The following is a 20,802-nucleotide window of genomic DNA, read 5'->3' as shown; positions in this document are numbered from 1 at the left end:
CCTTCAGGATCAGCATTTCTGGCAGCGACTGACACCACCCCAGCCCCATCCAGCACTGGAATTCCACAGTCTGGAGCACGCTGAGACCGGGTGGGTTTGTTGTCCTGAGAGCTGTAGCACAGCAAGGCACCTCTCCAAGCTGGCCAAACCCAGAACAAAGCAGGGTGTGGGTTCCAGGCAGGAGGGGGATCTGGAGAGCAGGAAATTACAGAGAGCCTCAGACATTCTGTGCAGAGCGAGGGCTGCCAGCTCCCACGTCCCCTCCGAGACAGACCCAGCCAGGCACCAGGGCTGGCATTTCACAGGACAAAAATGACTCCTTACTCACAGCCTCCTCCCAGGCCAAAGCAGGCATCCATGACCTCATCTCCCACCGGCACAAGGGGAGGGTCTGGGCTCCTGTGGGGAGGTGTCAGTCAGGAGTAACCCAACCACAGACAAATTATCAGCTAAAATAGAACAGCCACTCTCAAGTGTCCAACAGGAGAGTCGGTTGTGCGGGGGAATAAATAAACCAGCAAGGGGACAGACTGTGGGTAAGGGGAAATGGATACTCACATTTTCACTTTACCTCTCTGGTGTTAAACCTTTCCCCACTGATTTGTGACTCTGAGTGAGCACAAACATTTAGCCTCACCATCACTCCTTTTAGCAACAAAACTGGCAGAAAATATCAAAAGCAATGTTTTACCCCCAAATTAATTACTTCTGTAACTCTAGAGGTCCAATTTGGATCAAACCAGCACTGAGATCCCAACACAGAGCCAATTCCTTACCTGCAGCAAAATGCTGGAAGTTTCATTTTCACAGGTGTTGGACATCAACAATTCCCATCAAAATTAATTTGGTCTCCAATGCTCCAAGCCTGAGGCAAAACTCTGATCTCCCTCCTTTCATTATCCCAAACAGTCAGCCTACAGCAGCTGTGTCTCTAGCAGGGATTTTGGGATAACTCACCCTGCCCAAGCTTTGGGAAGGCTCACAAGGTCAGAGCAGAGAAAACAGAGTCATCATCTGCTCTGCAAGTCCAGGGAATACTCACAAAAATTTCAACCAAGAAAAAAAATCACACCCATCAGTACATCTATTTGAGTGCAAGTGAAACAGGAAAGTGGACACACCACAAAACATCCTGGGAGGAGTCCTGAGAGCAGCAGGTGGTCACAGGGCTATGCAGGAATTCTCTAGCCCCAGAATGCTGCTACAGGGCTTTGTCTGGCCTCTATTTTTCCCCTTTTAGGGCTTTTTTCCCCAGATCACAGGGCACATGAGCCCACATCCTACTCCCATGAAGGCTCTCCCAATCTGTGTCCCGGGAATTCTAGTCCCTACCTCAGCCCTCACTCCTTTATTCTGACAAATGAAGACATGGACACATTTGGCTGCAGGAATCATGCCAAGATGAGGAGAGAAGAGGTCCTGAATCAGCAAAATTAGGGCCATGTCTGAAGCTCTGCAGGAATTACAGCTTGGATTTGCCTGCTCCTCGGGCAGATTTTCTTTCATCAAGACTAGCACAGCTCCCTCTCCCTCCCACTTGGACCCGCTACTAAATTAATCAAGGATGGTTTATGAGCAAGCTGATGACAAGGGATCTGCAATTCAGCCCTGCTGAGAACTGCCAGCCATAAGTCTGAACAAATCCTTTTTCTTTCCCTTCCAGAGCAACGCTCAGCATTCTTCTTGACATAACTTTCAATTTTGCTCACCTTTCCAAAGCTGGTCTGGATTTTGTCAATGAAAAATGAGCACTGAAGCCAAGGTCCCTTAAGACATTCCAGATACTTTTACTTTCCTAGCCTCCAAAATTTATCTGAGAAAACCCAAGAGCTGACTGCAGCAACCTGGGCAGAGGCTGGCAGGTTCATGAGGACACTGTGATTTGAAAATGAAAATACTGAACAACACTGAAGGAGACAAAAGATGTGAGGATGCCAGCCAGAAAGGTGAAAGTGATACCTGGCAGGAAGCATCAGGATCACTGCCACCAGTAGGCAGTGCCATCACAGCCATGGAAATGCACAACCTGCACACCTGGACTTATCACTCACCCGTCTTCTTCATCCATAACTCAAATGTAAGAGAGGAGAATAAAAATTAACTTATTTGGGAGGCCTGGTAACCTCTGATATCTCCTGTGAGCGTGCTCTTCCCAGGAAACAATGCCAGTGTGCAGAATTTAATCCCTGCAGGATGTTACTGAATTAAAATAATGCACTTAACTGCTCACCCCAGCACCATCATGGTGTGAGACGTGCGTCAACATCTCTGTATGTAAAGTGGTTAATAGGACTCGGGTAAAGGCATTAGGGGGACCCTGGTGGCCTGCAGGACACCTCCCTGCACAGCACACATGGACATTTCACCGCGTCAGCATGGCCTTCCAAAGACAAACTGCTCGGTTCTCCCTGGATTGCTAAAGCAAGGGGAACTAAAACTCATTTCTGTGCAGACCTGAGCCACGACAGCTGCCTTTGGGGTGACAACAGGCACAACTGCCACACCTGAGGGACCTGATACACACTGAAGCTCAGGAATCCTAGCTCCACTTACAGCAACAGGTGACCTGGACAAAGGAAAGATCACTGGCTAATTGGGAGACCCTGACCAGCAGCCAAAGGCCACTGCAAACCAGGACTGGATCCTGGTGTGTGACCAGCCATGCCACCCCCTCTCCACAGCATGGGGTTTTTTCCTGGGTGTTTCATCTGTGACTGAAATTTGTGCCCTTTTGGGTTTCCAAGATGTGGGCTTTGTGACCAGAACAGGGTGGCTGGGTGCCAGGACAGGTAGGAGAACAGACAGGGACCTTCCCTTTCTGGGAGCCCCTCCTAGAGGAAGGAAGAGCTCCAAAGACAGCTGCTGGGGCATGGAGGGGGAGCGTTCGGGCGCTGAAGTGCCGCGATCCCAAAGTGATTCCAGACACAGCGACGACACGGAGATTTATCAAGCTCTTCCCTCGCTGCCAGCCTTCTGGCAGCACATGTCCCCACAGCCAAAATGGCATTCCTGCTGGGGGAAATCCAGGACAAGCCTGTTAGGCTATGGATAATACTGTCAGAGACAAAAAAGCATTCTGGTTTTGCCTTGTGGGATCCACCTGCTCCAGGATTCTCTCCCAAGAAGACTCCAGCTGTGATGGATGATCATCAGAGGGGTTTCCAGCTGAACACAACTGGCTGAATCTAACTTGAGCTGATAAATGTTAGTGCTGATCTCCTCCCTACAGAAAGGGAAAAAGGATCTCCTTTTCCCTTGGAACTTCTAAGGCAAAGAGAGCAGTCCTGCCACCACTCACCTGGACCCACAGGATTATATGGTCAAATTATATTTTCCTTCACCCTTATTTTTGGCTAAGCAGTGTTTGCTGAAAGCTTTCCTGGGCTTCATTTCCATGATAAAAGATGGGCATTGTTTGGTTCCCTCCTTGCCTTATAATATCATTAAGACAACTATCAAGCCACATGATAAATCCATTTTTTCCCCATTAAATCTACAACGGTCACTTCTGTTTGCTTGTCCTTTATTTCACCCTAGAGGAAATTGTCTTTTCCAATGTGCCTTTTGTTGATGGCAAATGCAAGGAAATTATTTTGCTGAAATGGTATTTTATTATTAAATTTTGCATTAGTTAATGCACAAGAGCATTGGAAGGGGGAGGAAAAAAAAACACCTGCCTTTCAATTTGTGCATTCTTGAAGCGTGTAGGCTGAGGATATCAGCGCTTGGAGCACACACCCCAACTTGCCAAGCCCTTGATCTTCCCACTGAGTTCAATCCTCAGGATGCTCCCACCCTTGTAAGTGGCCTCCCAAAGGCAATTAGTGGCTTGCTGCAATTTGCAGTGCTCCTGCCACAGGCACCGAGCCCACAGGCTGTACCCACAGCCCTGGGAGAGAGGCAGGTCTGCCTCACACCCTGTGCCAGCTGCTCCCCAAATCCCTGTCTGGCAGCCTTCGGGATCAGAGCCTTGTTCTGATGAAACACTCTCCATGCAGTTTTCTACTTAAATCCTGATTTTTCCTCTTGCTTTCCTTCCACTCTTATTTCCTCCATTTCATTTTGGCTACTCCTCGCTTTCTTTGATCCACTTCCTGCTAGTTTCTCTCTCCCACCCACTTGTCCTCTGTGTTCAACAACAGCAGCAGATGAGGGGTGAAGAAACAGGGGTGAAGAAGCCTCAGCTCAACTCCCACACAGCTCCAGCCTCGGGACTGAGCCTTTGACTCGTTCAATATTCAACTCCTCAGCTGAGAATAAGGAAAGGATTTCTCTGTTCACAGCTATTTTTACCACTGCAGAGAAGGTTTAATATTTGAATATCAGAATTGTAATAGCATTTGCAAGAGGAATGGCCTATTTTTAGCAAAGCTCTGGCTTTATGGATGCCTCACAATCACAGCACTGTAATAGGGAGAGGCAACCAAAGAGGAGGCTGTGACACAGCTCTGTGCAAAGGCTTGTTCCTCCCATGCCATTTTGATTTCTGCATGGAAACAGAGCTGGGGAGACTTACCATAGTCTCCAGCAGAAACAGCCATGCACAAAGCACAAAATTCCTAATTATGAAAGCTTTCCAGCATCCAGCTGCTAAACCCAGCCAGGTGTCACAGCTAAAACCAGAGCTGGGAGGTCAGCACACACACACACACACACAACATCATTTCTTCCCCATCCCTCAGCAGCCCTTGAAATTAAAAGCCATTAAAAAACCCTACATCCCAAACTCCCAGCTAAAATTAACCATAGGCTTGTATAAAAATTCCCTCAGCTGCATTTCTTCTGGCCTTTGCTGGGTTTCTGTTTGCTGCAACACTCAAATTACAAAGCCTCCTCCCCCTTGTTGTTGACACCACAAGACAGCCCCTGGCCTTCCTTCTAAACCCAGCAACTCAGGAACAAGCCCATGAATTTGGGTTGTTTGGATTCCCCCACCACAAAATGCAACTTTTAAACAACACACTTCCAAACACAATGCTGATCCCATTCCAATCCATCCCCTCCAACCCCATGGAGGATCCCCTGGCTCCCATGGCCACCACCTGCCAACATCAGGAAAAGGTAGAGCAAAATAATTCCATACCAACAGAGCCAGGAAAATTCCTCCTTGTCCCTGAGCAGACTTGGGTTCTCTAGCAATTAATCTAGGAAAATGTGCCAAGTGCCAGTCACCAATCACAGGGACACACCATTTCCCCAAACATGTCACTTCTGGGAATTGCCTCATCAGTCCCTGTAGGAGAAACCCAAACCCCAGGCAAGGCTGGCATGGTAATTCCACTGATGGAGGAGCTGTTAACAGTACTTCACAACATTATTATTATTATTATTATTATTATTATTATTATTATTATTATTATTATTATTATTATTATTATTATTATTATTATTATCTGGAGTTAATTTGGAGCCTCCCATCATAACACCCTGATTCCCAAACCACCACCCCAGGGAACAGCAAGTTCTCTATGGCAAGTCACCTCCAAGACTTCTCTGAGGAGCAGCAAAGGGTTTTCCAAGTGATTCTTGGGGAACAGATCCCTGAGGTGCAATATTCAAGGACCAAGTATCAGCACAAAACCCATGAGCACCTAGAGCCAGAACCCAGCATCCATCCAGCCTCTGATTCCTGACACGCCCTGAGGTCCAGCTATTAACCCAACAAGGCCACCACTGACCATGTCCCCAAGTGCCACATCCACATAGCTTTTAAATCCCTCCGGGGCAGCTGTGGCAGGGCTGGACAACCCTTTCCATGGAGAAGTTTTGTCTAATATCCAACCTAAACCTCTCCTTGTACAAACTGAGGCAGTTTCCTCACTGCAGAGACATGGGCAGGCAGCAGGTGATGTCAGTCAAAACCAGAATGGGCAAATTTTTAAAAGAAACAAAGATTTATTTCTCCTGATGACAGCCCAAATGGGAAATCTTCTTAAATTTTAACTTAATCAAGGAAGGAAATGATGTACCAAACATTCCAGTCTGCTGCTGTATGCTGAGACCAATTCAGAGAAAGAGGAATTGAGTGGCATATTCTAATTACTACTCAGGTAATTTCAGTGCTTTGTGTTTGGGGAAAACAAGATTATCATTTGGAACACTGAGACAAGAGACTTGGTCATTTGCAAGGCACAAAGCAAATTCAAAACCTGCTTTGTTGCTCCGGTAATATTTGCATAATAGTTATTTATATGTATGATGAGTGGAGCACAGTTTCAGGACAGTTAGCCAAGGTGAGTCGCCCAGCCCTTTAATCCTCTAATAACATGCTTGGGATGCAATTTGGGAATTCATTCCCCTCTGATGGAGCAGCTGTGCTGCTGCACAGTGACCATTTCTCAGTGCTCATCCCCATCAAATTGCACTGTTTTGATCAATCCACAAAGCAGAGCATTAAGAATGCACACAAGGATAATTTTGTGCCTTGTTTTATGTGTCTGCATGCCCTCCTAGGTCTCCTTTAGATATGATGGCCAAGCTACTAAACACCAGCAAGGGGCTGCATTTATCCCAAAATACTCATAAAATTGTAGTGCTAAGTCTGCCACGGGCGCCGATCTAATCGAGTTGGCTGAAAATTAATTTCAGGCCCAGGGTTCTTGCATGGCTCCCTGGACTCCTGCCACAGCTTATGACAACCAGAAGTTAAAACTGCAAACAGCTGTCCTCCTGTTAGAGGCACCCTGGAATAACATGGATGGTCTGCTCGGAAAACTGCCCTAAAGGTGACGCGGGGGTTCATCTCCCTGTGCCAGGAATCCGAGGAACTTTGGGACTCTCTGAACTCTGCAGCAGCTCTGCTGTGCCACTGCAACCCCAAGTGATTCATGTTATTTTCTGCTGGTCAGCAGCAGCTGTAGAAACATCCCTCAGCGCTCCGCCTCACCCTGGAATGTCCATGTGCTCCTCACCTGTCAGCCCCGCTGCAGCCAACACACCATTTGTCTTCACTGGGCTTCTTCCCCACTCCTTCAGGGGAAGATCCTACAAAGCCTCCAAAGTTCTGGTTTGCCTCAGTGAATATCCAAGCAGGCATCTCCAGATCCCGCTCCAGCCCTGCAGCTGATCTTTGCTGCACTTGCTGCAGCAGCATAATCTCACTCCGGATTTACTACCTGATTAGGATTACTCAGACTAAAAACACAGCTAGATAAGAGCTGTGTGCTCCCTGTCACCTGCCCACAGAGAGGGATCACCATCCCCGACTCTTGACATTTTGGGATCTTGTCACTTTTTTTACAATCTTCACATTTCTAAAATGGTTGTGAAACATGACTGAGCAATACAAAATTATCTCAGATACAGGTTGGGCTCAATGATCTCAAAGATCTTTTCCAACCTAGTTAATTCTGTGATTCTGAGATGTTCTTGTGCATGTTTCCCTATGAAGAGGATTTAAAACCTCAAGTCCCAGACTCTGATGATGTAAATGGACACATCAGGGATGTAGTTGTGTAACTTGGTACAAGTGGGGATTCAGATACTTCATTCTCAAGCTTCAGAGAGCAAGAAGAATCACAGTACTGCAGTGAAAATGAGCATGGAAGGTCCCTTTTTTTTCTTACTAAGCAGTGAAGAAGCAGTTTTGAGCCTTATTCCTAAGCTGGCAGATAGTACAGACCATTACTGCACCATGGGGACTCGTCTGGGGAAAATATCTGTACTTCTTTTTGGTGTATGTTTAATGCAAAGTCACCTTATTCTTGTTTGTCTAGCATACAATGAGAATAGATCTCTAAAAATAACCTACTTCCCCCCTCTTCCAGCTCCTCATGGCAGTTTCACTTATTATTAGCCATTATTCACATCTCTTACATAAACTGCAATTTCTGGAACTTTTTATGCCTCCTGATACAAAACCTGAAAGTGAGCAAGCCTGGAGAAGGCAGAGCTCAGTGAAACTCCATTGGATTGCAGTTTTTTACCTCTCTTTCCCTCTTACCTGGGTTTGATGTCATCATGTCCCTCCTTGGAGCAGCAATAAAGCTCCTTTACACAGCGGGCGCTGGGAAGCTGCAAAGCTGGATCAATGGGGCACCTGGGGTCAGGGAATCCCCAGTGGGGCACAGGGGTGGGGCTGCTGTGCCACGTCCTCTTCCCCAGCCAACCTCAGAGCACAACCACAGTGCCCCACTTCATCCCGAGTGCCACAGCCTGCCCTTTTTGAGGGAGCAGAGCCTGGCAGCTGTGGCTGAGTGTCCTCTCCATGGAGAACCTCAGTGGCACAGGGGATATGACCCCGCTCTGCTCCCAGCAATCCCTGTGCATCTAATTCCCGGGGCCAGGGATGGCAGTCCTGGTGCAGGCCTGTTGGGAGTCACACCTCAAGGGGCTCAGGAGCTGAAGTGACACCAGGCAGGCAGCGCACACCAGAAGCTGAGGGATATTTTCCACAAATGACCTCTAATCCATCTGCCTTTACAAGAGCGCAGCTCATCCTCAAATCTGCAGGCACCAAGAGGTCATGACTTACAGCACTCCAGACTTTTTGTTCTCAAGCTTATGATTCCCTGACAATCCCACTTTTATTTTCCCTTTCACGGAGCTCCCTGGGCAGGTCCCTGCAGCAGTGCAAACACACTTCCATGGAATGGTTGTTTGGATCCATACTTTCCTCGGGCAGCCTCTCACCAGGGCTAAACAACCACCTGCTGACTCAGGATCACCCAACCTCGCTCCCAGCCCCGCTGCCCCCGCACTTTCCTCACACTATCCCATTTAGCAGCCAACTCATCCTCTTTCTGTAAGAAACTAATTCAGGCACCCCAGGTTTAATGTTTAACTGGCTTACGCTAACCACTAAAGCTGCACAATCAGATTCTTCCCTCGACAAATTTGACATGGGGCCGAAAATCAAATTTGCTTCTTTTTCCCCTTAAACAAAACCATCTACGGTCTGCAGTGGTAAACCGCTGCTCATTTGAATATCCAAACACTGGCTGTTTGCATCCAGGGGCTGGTGCCAAAAGCCTGTCACCCACAGCCAGCCCAAGCACGTCTGAGGCCGCTGAACTTATTCATCTCTGCCTTGATACTTCCAGACTGTTCAAGGCGAATTTGAAGAGGCTCCTACTGACCTACACTGAGGTAAAACCCATCTCGTTTCTCATTCAGGTGATGACGAGGATGATACCAATGGCTTTTCCTGTGCTGGGACTCGTGTGGTTTCACCACAGCTTTTTCCCTCTTACCTGCAGCCAAAGACTTAAGAGGGACATGACTGCTCTCAAAATGTAAATGGAATATATTACCAGAAAAACCCGCCTGAATCCTCAGTCAATAATCCTTTTTTAGGAAAGAATTTGTGCGAAAATGAGGTAAGTGATAACTTTGCAGATCTCCTGTTATCCACAGTGCTATTTTAGGGAGAGTGTGACTGCATTGGGCTTGTCGCAGAGTCCTGCTTCCAATCTCCTGGCAGCTCCCCAGCACATTCCAGTATTTAACGCACAAGGCTCGTCGGGATGCAGTCCCACTTATCTCCCAGACACATTGACTAAGACTTTCCCACATAAACTGACCCACCCTTTAGTAGCAAGAGGTCACTCAGTACAATCAGCCCTCAAATGAGGAAAACAATCAGGAAAAAGCTTCTCTGATGCCAAAAACACCAACAGAATAAAACACAACAGACTCCAGTGTTTGTTTTATGAAAACTTGAAAAGTGCAAGGCGGATTTTTTGACTTGTGATAATCAGTATACCCCACCAAAGTCAGCCAGATTTCCTTCAGGCTCAGCACCTAGCCTCCTAAAAGCATCTAAAATTGCTATAAGAATACATTACTCTAAAAAAAGGTTAAAAATAAAAAGGTAGCAATTAATCGATTCAACTTTTATATGATGAAACTGTAGAGAGTTATTCATGGCATTATGCTCCAAAAAAAGGTCACAATATTTTACATTACAAAAAAAAGAAGCAGCTGTTAAATTAGCCGGGTTATCTTTATCCCATATGGATCCTACATGACAAAGAATTCCTGTTAACGTACAGAGAACTCTCCTGACTTCTTCACTGCATTTTCCAGGCTGTAGCAAAGGGTGATCTACTGGATGATTCTCCTGTATCAAACATCCAGACTTCTATAAGGCAGATCTAGGCCCAAAGCCTCTTTCCAAAAATTAACTCCAAGCTGAATTCCAATGTTGCCATAAATGTGTGTGCCACTGGCACCCCGGAGCCACGAGCCATCCACCCCATCTGCAGGGACCGGTGCAGATGACCCTGAAATATTTTCATTAAATATTTGTTCACTAAGAGAAAAAGTCAATGAAAGCCCTTGACAAGAACAATCTCACCATTGGTTTAACTACTGATAAAAGCCAACACCTGGAATGCTCAAATCCAAAACCTGTGAGTGTTCAAATAAATGTATCTACGTTAAATTAGTTTACATACAGCCGGCAGCAACTTTTCCCTTCCAAGCCAAAAAAAACAGAGGAGCTACTTGCTATAATTAGCTGGAGCATTTGTGGTGTCTAGGCACTAAGCAAAATTGATTTAATGAGTGGGAAAAATCAGCTTTTGGTCCTGGTGCACAACCCCAGAGTGATCAGCTCCACTGTACCCCAGGCTCTGCCCACGCTGCCAGAGCTCACCATGCACAGTTTCCTTGCCCTTGCAAACACAAGGCTCCCTTTTATCATGCAAGAACCAAAAGCAGATACCCATGTCATTCTATAATAAATCAATCCATAGAGTAATAGGATTAATTCAGAACAAAAGGCAGGAACTTACAAAACCAAAAGCTGCAGATCTGGACTACTGCTGGATGGCAGGAAATCCCCACAACTCCTTGTAGAAGACCTTGACCACGTTCTTGGGACACTACTGGGGCTGAATCCCACAGCAAAAACTAAAGACTTCCCAAAGATGCCTGTAAGTCCGGCTTGGGAAAAATGTCTGCCTGGGATAAAGTGGGTAATCAGTATAACCTTAAAATGTCAGAGCCAGGCTTGGAGAGGAACCTCTGCGTCACCTCGGAGCACCTCCCACCCAGGCCGGCCACTGACGCCTCCAAGGAAGGGGCAAAATGGAAAATCCAACTCCACAATTTTGGGGCGATGCATGATCCTCCCTGATCTCTGCAGGCACCACTGCAGCCCTGGCCAGGAGATTTTAGCACAGGCATGACCTCAATGTGATGCTGCTTTACGAAACCTCAAGGCAAGCTGAAAAAAGAAAAGCCAGAACTAAAGGTGTCTGAGTCCCCCCAGACTGAGGGCAGGAAGGGTCACGGCAGCCACTCCAGCACTTCCTACAGGGAGACTGAACACAAGAAGCATAAATGCTTTATTCATTAAGTTGGCTGCTTCAAACCCATTATAACCCCATGCCAGTCGCTCATGCGGGTAGTGGGGCATGGCTGGGTGGCTCCAAGTTTGCATCTCTTCCTCTCTGGTCACATCCTAAACCTGGGTCTGCAGCTAGGTCTCTTCCCAGACCCCACATTTCATGCAGAGTAGCAGCTGCCCATTCCAGGGATCATTCCACGTTGTATTGAGACACGATTAACGAAACCAAACCCAGTGGTCACACCAATCAAACTGAGCTGTCAGTCAATCCCTATTCCTGTCTTAAAAATAAAATACAAACACTTTGTTTTTCAAGGCAAGCCCACAGCTTCTCTGATGATTTGCATCTGTGCTTCCTATTCTCACAGAGAAGGAGAAACTGTTTCCTCTGGTGCACAGCTCTGGACACGTGAACAAAACCCGAGATGAAATCCAGGAACATCATTCCTGAACATGTTTCACACATCACAGGCAAATTGCTCAGCAGGTCTGGCTACTTCTCCCAAAAAGGGAACAGCCTATGTTTGGAAAACCAGTAAACAGAAAAACCGCTAAATTTGGAACATTTACCTGTGAACAGTTTGGTGGCAGGGTATTTTTAGCTCTCTGGACAGAGTGTTAATGGCACACCTCTCCTGTTCCAAGGGCACGGGTATGACCAGCGAGGCTATTCCCAGTATCCAACAGGTGTGGGTCAGCATCTGCTGCCACCAGGGCTTCACATGCAGCGCCTCTTCTGTTCAGTCCCCACTGCCCTCTGGACATGAGGGGCTGCTGAACAAACCAAACCAACTCACCATTTCTTTTTAAAGCTCTAACACTCAGCACATTGTGGAATAAAAGTGGCTGCACAGCGGCGTAAATGTGTTCCTCTGGTGGCAGTGGTGACACACCAAAGGCCTTTCTGGTAGGCTAAAACACATGCATCTTAAAAACAAATATAAGTTTGTGCAACGTAATAGGAGAGTAAATATATTAAACAATCAAATAATACATTAAGAGAATAGGAGAAAATTGAGAAGACACAACAAAGTAAGAATGTTCTGAAATTATCACCGTTCGAAGAGAAAAAACCTCACAGAGAAGATGATGAGAAAAATGTTAACAGTGATGAAAAACAATAGCTCAATCTAATCCTCAACCTTAATCTGTCCTTGGGCATAGGGAGATGTACACAATCCCCGAGCACAACCTTTATACACTGCTGCATACCTTTCAATAATCACATACATTTCACTGCAAGCAGAAATAACACTTCCAGACACAGCCCTCCCAGCCATAAAATCTGTTATGAACTCAACCCTCACCTAACAACACGCATCAAAGCTTTTTTTCCATGCAAAACTGGCCTTTTTTAATGAGGAATGGACAGTAAAAAATGTGTCTGGGATTAACAATACATGAAAAAGAAATAAAGTTGGACAAAAGAGAAAAAAATCTGCCTGCTTAAATATACATAGAATTGGTATATGTCACTCTGATCAAGCTGTTGAATAAGTTGGGGTCTATTGGGCATAAGAAGAATTTTTCTTACGTCTTTCTTTTTGAAAAAAAAAAACATGTAATCTCTCTGAAGCCCTTTTTTCATTACAGGAAAAGCCTCCAAAGGTCCAGCTGTAACTGCTGCAACGTTGTATTCATGTTCATTAGAAAAACAAATTCACAGCAGATCATTTTAAGAGTAATAATAAAAGGCTGACAAACGAAAACCACATGTGGGTGGGGGGGGAAAGAACCCAGCAGTGGGGGAAGCAGGCTCCAAACCAGGCTCTGCAGGACACAGAACCCAATGGATCACACTCCCCTCGGTGTGGAGCTGCAGCTCCAACCCTTGCTTCTCCACACGAATGGTAGCTGGTCAGAACAACCCAACACGAGATGGTTTCTCGGGTTTAAAGCAAGAGAAGGCAACTGGATTTTCACATTTCACACCTCTAGGCCAGATTCCTGCTGGTTTCACTTGGGAAAACCGCCACGAGCCTCGGCAGAGGTAAGGGTCCGACGTGCTGGCAAACTCCCCAGTCCATCAGCTGGGAACAGGAGCAGCCCACAGCAGGAGCTGATACACCAGGAAAGCCCTTATGGCTCCACAGGGCTCCTACCATGGAGCAGAGGCCTGCTCTCATCGGGAGTTTCCAGGCAGCACAGGAGAGAGCCTGCACTGCTCTCCTGCACAACCTCAGCTGAGGCAGAGAGATCTGAGAGCAGCTAGTGGCTCCTTGCCCTGACAGGTCACCTGTCTGGCCCCTGGGGCTCCAACACTTCCAGAGGTATTCCTAGACCCTAGGGAAAGGGCAATCAGGAAGCTTGTGGCCACAGACACCAGCCTGGGCAGGATTTAGGAGCTGACTCATGGCTAATGGGCAATGATAAACTGTTGTACTGGTTGTTCACTTGTGCCCAGATCAGATGACTAAGGAATTTAGGTGCCTATAGAGATTAACAGCCTAAATAACTTTTGCAGTCTGACCCTTAAACATCTGCATAAACAGACTTTCTCCTCTGTGTTCCATGAAAGATGTCCACGCACTCCTTGCTAATGAAATACAATTATTTTGCAGGCAATCCAACTACAAATATTTCATCCCGTAACTGACCCACATGAAAAATAAATCCTTAGTCAGGTGACGTAATGCAAACGAGCAATCCAATAAAGGGGGGTTTAGCTGATTCCATTTTACAGATGATGAAGGAAAAAGAAAACACCTTTCATAAAATGGTTTGTACTCCCGCTCCCCAGGGGCTCTTGGAGCAGCACACAGCAGTATCCTGGTCTCCATATATGCAGCAAGAGGGTTTTGCCCCCCTCTGCCCCACTCCTGGGTGCAGGCAGGGCTCAGTGACACACAGCAATTCCAAAAGCTGCAGGATCTGTGCCACCACCAAGATGAAACAGCATCTCTAACCACATGGCTGCTGCAAGCTCCTATTTATCCCAAAATGCTGCATCCTGCTTTAGTGAGTGTCATTTGCTGCACTTAACCTGCATTACAGAAAAACCCAAAGCGGGTTCTGTTCCAGAACCTGACCTCCTGATTCCACATTCATAATTCCACGCTTATGTTCCCGAAGTAACAAAATATGCACGAAGTAACAAAATATTCCCTGTTTTCTTGCCTCTTCAGCACTAGCTGTGACACATGAGCCAGCCCCTCGTCCCTCCTCACAGCCCTACAACCACTGCTAAGTCATGGAGGCATCACTACAGCCATTTCTGTTCTCCCCAGAAATGCGGAGGGGAAAAAAAAAAAACAAACGCTAAAGAATAAGAACAAATCTTTAAAAATCACATCCTGCTGCCATCACCCACCTTCCCAGCCTTTTATGCCATTCCATTTTCACTCCTGTCTGTCTCCAGAGCCTTCTGAGCATATGCAAGTCCTTCCTCCAGCGGAGCTTTCCTGCAATGGCCTGAGGAGTCAGAGCCTCCCCTGACATTTCCACACGGCTGCTATCTCTCGGAATAAATTCCTCTCCCTGCCCTGCCTCTCTAACCCCGGCTCCGGGGAGCATTGTTCCCCAAGATGCCTGTCAGCACGATGCCGGGCTGCGGGAATTCCAGCCCTTTTCCCGAACTGTTCAATAATCAGGTTTCATAATGCTGGTATCCTGTCAATAAAGGTCGAAGGATGAGCCCAATGCTCCGGATCTTGACAGTTTGTGTTTATTCCCTCTCCCTGCAATCCTGATCTGGAACACTTAGCATTTATATCTATGGATAATGCAGAGCACAACGTAGAAACACAGATCACTACTCACCTTTAAACAAGAATGCAATTTCATTCACGATTAAGACATCAACATCACAAATTCAGTACTCACTCTAGCTCTGTATCATCACTCCAAAAGGAAAAACATCAGCTACTGAATGAAACGTCAGCCCCGGTTGCCATGAACAAGGGTTTTTCAGAGCTGCTGCAGTCTCACAGTCTCTAGCACAAGTCTGCCATATTTTTTTTGTTAAATCAGGCCTGTACCCACCTAACAGCCAGAGCCAGCCCCGAGACAACCGAACCAAGCCCACGCGTTGTGCCGCTAACTGCGGGCGCCGCGGCGGCGGGCGATGGCCGCGCCCGGACCGCAGCCCCGCACCCGGAGCTCGGCGGGGTCAGCGCGGCGCTCCCGCACACAAAGCCCCGCAGCGGGCCCGGCTGACAGCGCGCCGCGACCCCCGCGCCGCCCCCCGCGCCCCGCCCCGACGAAGAAAAATAAAGGAGGAATTACATCCGTCTAGCAAGGAATACCGCAGGAGCAGCAGTCCAGCCGGGCTCTCCGCACCGCACCGCGCGGGGCGTGCGGCTGCGCGGCGGAGGCGGCACCGCGGGCGGGGAGGGAGGGAAGGGGAGGGAGGGAAAGGGGCGGCGGCCGCCGCTGCCCCCGGGGACGGGCCGGGGCCGCCGCAGGGCAGGGCAGGGTAGGGCGGGGCGGGGCGGCTCTGACAGCGCCGAGCCCGCTCCGCGCCGATCGGGGCTGCGGAGAGCCTGCGGGCGCCGCCCGCGCTGCGCGCACGCACCCGGGAACAGGAGCCGCCCCCCATCCCCGCTCCCGGCTCCCGGCTCCCCGCTGCCGGCCCTACCTCGGCGCTGCCCGGGCGGCGGCTCCGCGCTGTGCGGAGCGAGCGGCGGTACCCGCAGCCCCGCGCGGCGCTGCGTGCGCTCCGCCAGCCCCGCCCGGCGCCGAGCGGGGGGCGCGGGAGGCGGGGACAGCGCGGGAGGAGCCCCCGCCCCGCGCCCCTGCCCTGCGGCGGCCCTGCGGCGCGGGGGCTCGGCACGGCCCGCAGCGCCCGGCCCGCATCCTCACCTGCTCCTCCTGCTGCTCCTGCTGCTGCTGCTGCTGCGGCTCGGGCCTGCCCTGTGCTCACGCCAGGTCTTCCCCCTCCGCCGGCCCTCGCTCGCAGCCCTCCGTGGGTGTTATCCAGCCACTCCCGGCTCCCCTTCCCTTCTCTTACATTTATTTGGTTATTGGGTCTCTCCAGCCTCCTTGCTCCTCCTCCTCTGACACTCTCTCCTATCGCAGAGACAATATTGGCTCGCCCCCAGCATCCATTTCCTCTAGAGCTGCTCTCCCTCCCGCTGCTCTGTCATTCCTAGTGGAAACCCCATCCCCGGTTTGATTTCCTCCACTGCAGTCATCCTCTTCTGCTGCTCCAGTCCTGCCACCTTCCCACGTAAACAGCTTCCCTTTGCCGGCGCAACCCAACCCCTGGAACCCAGGTCCAGCTGCCTTTGTGCCACACTTTCCCTTTTCCTCCTTTCCTGGGCAAGATTTTGCCTGTCTTTCCAGAGAAAACGGCTGTCCCACAGCCAGCGCGCCTTTCCTCCTTTCCCCTCTTCCACAGCCAAGGTCAGAGGCAGACACTGCTGCTTCAGGTTTCCTTTGCTAATCCTGGCCTCCCTGCTTGCCTCCCTGTCCTCACCCTCCTCATGCCCATGCTCCTTCCCTGCTGTCCACTCTCCCTCACCTCTCACTTGCAATACAGCTATGGATCAGTGCTATCCCTGTCTTTTATCAAAAAATCAACAAACCACTCTTGGATTCATTTGGCTCCTTGGTTACCACTCCCTTTTCTCCTGCTCTTCATCCCCGCACTCATTGCTATTTAACTGCTGTCTGGAGTTCCTCTCCTCTGCATATCTTAAACTCCCTCTTCTCTGGCTCCTGCCCCTTCACACTCAGCTGCTTTGCCAAAATTTCCAATATCCACTTCCTGACATAATCTCTGGAATATTGTTTCATTTCCAGGCCGTCAAAATTATCAGCCTGGCTCTTTTGGATATTTTGTTCTCCTTTGGTTTCCAAGACTGCTCTGACAGAGCCACCTCCTTGCAGCTCCTGCCGTGCATCCTCCTCCCAGTTTCCAGATTCTCAATTCCTAGATTCCCAGATTCCCAAGACCTCAAAGGGACTAAGTCCCCCAGGCTTCTGGCACTCAGGAAGTCTATTTTAAATGTTCTGTCACCATGAAGCCTACAAGATTCTTGATAAGATCTAAGAACATACTTTCATGCTTGTCACTTGTTCTGGTTCATATCCAGACCTTGGGATGCAGTAAAAATGTGTGTATATAGACACAAATTTTTAAAAATATATTCAAATGCTAGGATATTAAGAAATACCCTAAAATATCACCCTTCACTCAATTATTAATAACCATCAAGCAAGTTGGAAGGGACAAAAGCCTGCAATGTCTGGGAGTGAGCAAGAGCACACAGTGTATTTTAGGATTTGTTAGCCCCCATAGCTCAAAGATGGGTGGGCCATGGATTCCCATGGAAATAACTGGGTAGGAATGAATGCCTGGAGAAGCAAGAACCAGAATAGCAGGGGGCACTGTGGGCTCCAACCAGTTATCCCAGTTACTGACAGACATTTTCTCTTTTTAAAAGAGCTGGCATTTGGTGAAGAACAGGGCAGGTACAGGTGTTTTGCTGCTCAGTTCACAGCAGCATTCCCAGGTTTGACAGAGAAGATTCAATTCTAAAAACTACTGCACCGATTTGTTTGTATTTTCAGCATGAACCTTCCACTTGCAGAGTTAGAAAGCCAAAGCCTAGAGCCTGGTGCCAATTCAGTAGGGAATACCCACAAGGTAAACTAGCAGCACTTCCTAATGTAGTGAGTAAAGGCAGTCAGACAAACAGGTTGTTCCCACTGACATCCACATTCCTGCTCCTTTAATCAAACTGAAAGGACTGGAATGAATGGCCATGACAGAAACTGTTGTTAAATGAAGTGGAAAGGGGCAGCAACAATGTTGGGCAAAGTCACTCCCCTTCAGCTCTGTTACTTTGTAGTTAGTTTAGCTCTGAAGCTCAAGGTTTTTTCCCTCGCACATTTTGGCCAGGCAAACACAGATTTCTTCAGAGTTGAAGCAATATTTAAGCTTGGTTTTTTCTTTCCTTTTGAAAATCTACCGAGGCACCACACTCAGTATTACTGTTTGGTCCCCATCCCACAGAAACAGATCCTTCACCAAGGGGAAAACACTGTACAGGTGTATACAGGTAATCATATTCCAACCTCTCTGAAAGATAATATAAAATAAATCCTAGTTTAAATAACCTAATACATCATTCAAAATAAAATTAATCTAAATTGGAAACAGAATGGTTTAGGCTGGAAAAATCCTCTAAGATCCTTGAGTCCAACCAGCACTGCCAAGGCCACCACTAAACCATGTCGCCAAGGCTTACGTTTGAATTTGTAAAGGGGTGCTTCCAAGCAGATACAAAAGCAGCACATCCAGATGAGATATTAAGAGCCACAATTGTTAAGACAATACTAAAACTCAAAAAAAATCTACTGATGGATGGTGTCAATTTCCAAGAACACACTAAAAATGCAGACCAAGAAATTCACACTGTAATAAAAAACTCCCTCGCTGTTCCATTAGACTGGAACAGTCTCCTGTTATCAGACAGTTCCAGTCCCACAGGTTCCCAGCATGACTGAGATCCATTCCCCTCACCAGACACACCTTTCCTCCACCTGTAACTCCTGGTTGCAGACACACAGCGGGGCTCCAAGGCACAAATCCAGACTGGAGCTTTGTCTCGTGGCAGACTTGGCCAAACTCTTGAGAAGAAAATCAAAGATGGGCAAGAATATGCCCAGAGGAAATACCCAGCTCCCTCACTGTGTGTAGTGTGTCTGGAAGCAGGATGGCTCCTCTTCACAAGCATTTCCTCACTGAACCCTATTTCTCCTCAGCACCTTGGTTACACCCAGCTCAGGGTTACACCCTTACCTTCAGGAACACGTTGTAGCAATGCATTCCCCAGAACGGATTTACTGGGATATTCCTGCTTCCCCACAGTCTCTGAAAACATAGATGTGTCTGATCCTCAGTCCTTAGTTTGCCTTTTTTCTGTGACCAGCTCAGGAGGCTGACCTGCCCAAAATTCTGCATCAGGGAATAAACACTCATCCAGGTACCCCCATGCAATAGCCACAGGGAAAGGTGTGTATGACACAGGAAGGGGCTCTACTGGGAGAAACAAAGAGCAGGGACATGCAGACCATTTGTAACTCTACTCTCAGAGGCCTGGCAATACTCTTTTGTTGAGAAAGTCTTATTTTTCTAAGCGCTCCCCAACTCCTTGTGCCTACCCTGTCCCCAGAGCATCCATCCTCAGCTGTTTTCTCTCCACCAGCAGCTCCCGTGAGCTCCAGGCCTATTTCTCCATGTGCCCAACATCCCCAGCCCTGGAAAATGACTCAACCACAGGGCACTTACAAAAGTTTGGCCTTGGCCTCAGCCAGCTGCTGTCTCCTTCCCACGCCACCGGAGTCAGCAGTGGAAATGCTGACAGTGTGAAGACAAGATGGCTTTCCTGCTCTCCCTGCCAGCATCACAGCAATCTCCAGTGGCCAGGAGGAGTCCTGGCAGGAATCCCTGTGGAAGGACAGGAAGCATTAGTGAGAGCTGGCAGGGGCTCGGGGCCAGCGTACCACAACATCCCCTGCAGACCTTCCCATTGTGTTCAAGGCAGTACATTAAAAATGAATTAAATGTCTTGGGACCCGCTCTTGTGTCCTGTGGGCTCCACACGGAAGAAATCCAATCACAGAGGATGTCTACAACTGCACAGGAAGTTTCTTGGCCCTTCAAAGCCCCTTTTGTGGTGCAGCAGCTTGAGGCTCAATGTCTCAAAGGTGTTGATGCAGCAAGGTTTCCTCATCCGAAGAGAAATAGGGAGGAAAGCTGACCAAAATCCTCAGCATTTATCTGTCCCATGAAAACCTGCACAAAACTCTGCAAAAACCTTTGCCCCTTGTTGCCAAACATTATTCTCTTTCCTTGTGTTTTACCACAGTTTTACTCCTCCCTTTCCTCCAGATGCATCAGAAATGCACCTAATTAGAAATTTAATGTTTTTAAAATGAAAGAGAATAGTTTTAAATCAGACATTAGGGAGAAATTCTGTGATGGTGGTGAGGCCCTGGCAGAGGTTGCCCAGAGAAGCTGTGGCTGCCTCATCCCTGGAAGTCTCCAAGGCAAGGTCGGATGGGGCTTGGAGCAACCTGGGATAATGGGAGGTGTCCCTGCCATGGCAGAGGGTTGAACTGGATGGGTTTTAAGGTCCTTTCCAGCCCAAACCATTCTGTGATTCTATGAAAAATACACATCAGGCCGTGTAATTTGACAAAACAAAGTTGTCGGGTGCAGCTGTTCCATTAACTACTACAGGAAAAAAAGTTAAATTCTTAGCCCTCTCCCAGATTTTAATCATTTTCCTGACAACCTGCTTACTTTTCCTACAGAAATGGAAGCTTTCAGGTAAGGTTAAGACATCAGCACATACTCCAAGAACCCACCAGCATAAACAAAATTTTAAATGCTTTCTGTAGTGATTACCTTGCTCTGGTAATGCTGGGCTTTAACTGCTAAGGCTGTGATTTGATTCCTTGTTGCTCCATGCAGCTGGACCTCGTGTGGGATGTGTCTGACATCAGTGGAGCCTCATCCAGGTGCAGTCATCTGCTTTCTCTGCCTTAATGCTGCCACA

General features: G+C 48.1%; 1 protein-coding gene across 5 annotated transcripts in view; it reads right to left on the bottom strand.

Moving 5' to 3' along the window:
* The window catches only part of SPTBN1 (spectrin beta, non-erythrocytic 1), a 116,203-nt gene extending 99,959 nt beyond the window's left edge, over window positions 1-16,244 (bottom strand). The window contains exon 1 of one of the 5 annotated variants that reach the window (XM_038130449.1): window positions 16,094-16,244. The gene's annotated coding sequence lies outside the window, so the exon portion shown is untranslated. Of the gene's footprint in view, window positions 1-776; window positions 1,041-10,736; window positions 10,970-15,517; window positions 15,657-15,869; window positions 15,989-16,093 lie in introns of those variants that run through there. The other 4 variants (XM_038130453.1, XM_038130450.1, XM_038130452.1 and 1 more) reach the window with 4 other exon arrangements.
* Window positions 16,245-20,802: the final 4,558 nt, after the last annotated feature.

The sequence above is a fragment of the Motacilla alba genome, chromosome 3 (assembly GCF_015832195.1).
Source record: "Motacilla alba alba isolate MOTALB_02 chromosome 3, Motacilla_alba_V1.0_pri, whole genome shotgun sequence".
Taxonomy (NCBI): domain Eukaryota; kingdom Metazoa; phylum Chordata; class Aves; order Passeriformes; family Motacillidae; genus Motacilla; species Motacilla alba.
This window is presented reverse-complemented; position numbering and strand designations above follow the sequence as displayed.